Raw genomic sequence first — 697 nt, 5'->3', positions numbered from 1 at the left:
CACTTCTCGGTCTCCAGCATGTGCCTCTGCTGGACGCGCTTGAAGCGGCAGGACTGCGCGTAGCCCCGGTTCTTCAGGGTGCGCCTCTTCTGCTTCAGGCGGATCACCTCCTCCTTGCTGAAGCCCCGCAGCTGCCGGTTCAGCTCCCGCACCGTCATGCTGACCAGCTGCTCGTCCGAGAAGCGGTCCTCCAGGCGGGCGTGGTGGCCGTGGTGGTGGTGATGGTGGTGGTGATGGGCCTGGTGATGGTGGGCCGCCGAGGCCGTGGACAGGTCCTCCCCGACGTACTGCTGCCCGCGGAAGCCCTCGTAGGCCTGGTGGTGGTGGTGATGGTGGTGCGCGTTGCCGATGAGGGCCTCCACCGCGTCCTCCGGGGTCAGGTTGAGCGCCTCGGGGTTGATGTGGTGCTGGTAGCTGGGGATCCAGTACAGGTCCTCCAGCTGAGGCTTGCCCGCGTTGCTGTGATTGTTGTTGCCGCTGCTGTTGTTGCTGCTGCCGCTGCTGCTGTTGACCCCGCTGGCGAGGCTCTGGTTCGGCTGTGCGCCCGGGCTCGGGGCGCAGAAGCTGGGCGAGGAAGGCACGGAGGAGCAGGGTGTGCTGATCGGGGTGGAGGAGAGGGAGCCGGACGGGAGGCGGTGGCAGTAGCGGTCGGCCTCCGGCGGCTCCTTCTTCACCTCAAACTTCATCAGGTCAAAGT

The 697-nt window shown here is 66.7% G+C and overlaps 1 pseudogene; it reads right to left on the bottom strand.

Annotated features, from left to right (window-relative positions):
• Window positions 1-5: 5 nt before the first annotated feature.
• Window positions 6-691, bottom strand: LOC111648815 (transcription factor MafAa pseudogene; annotated as a pseudogene).
• Between the last annotated feature and the right edge of the window lie 6 nt (window positions 692-697).

This window comes from Seriola lalandi, unplaced genomic scaffold (genome assembly GCF_002814215.2).
Source record: "Seriola lalandi dorsalis isolate HSWRI2012SDOR001 ecotype SW California unplaced genomic scaffold, Sedor1 jcf7180002049459, whole genome shotgun sequence".
In the NCBI taxonomy this organism is placed as follows: domain Eukaryota; kingdom Metazoa; phylum Chordata; class Actinopteri; order Carangiformes; family Carangidae; genus Seriola; species Seriola lalandi.
Note: the sequence above shows the minus strand (reverse complement) of the source record. Positions and strands in the feature narration are given on the sequence as shown.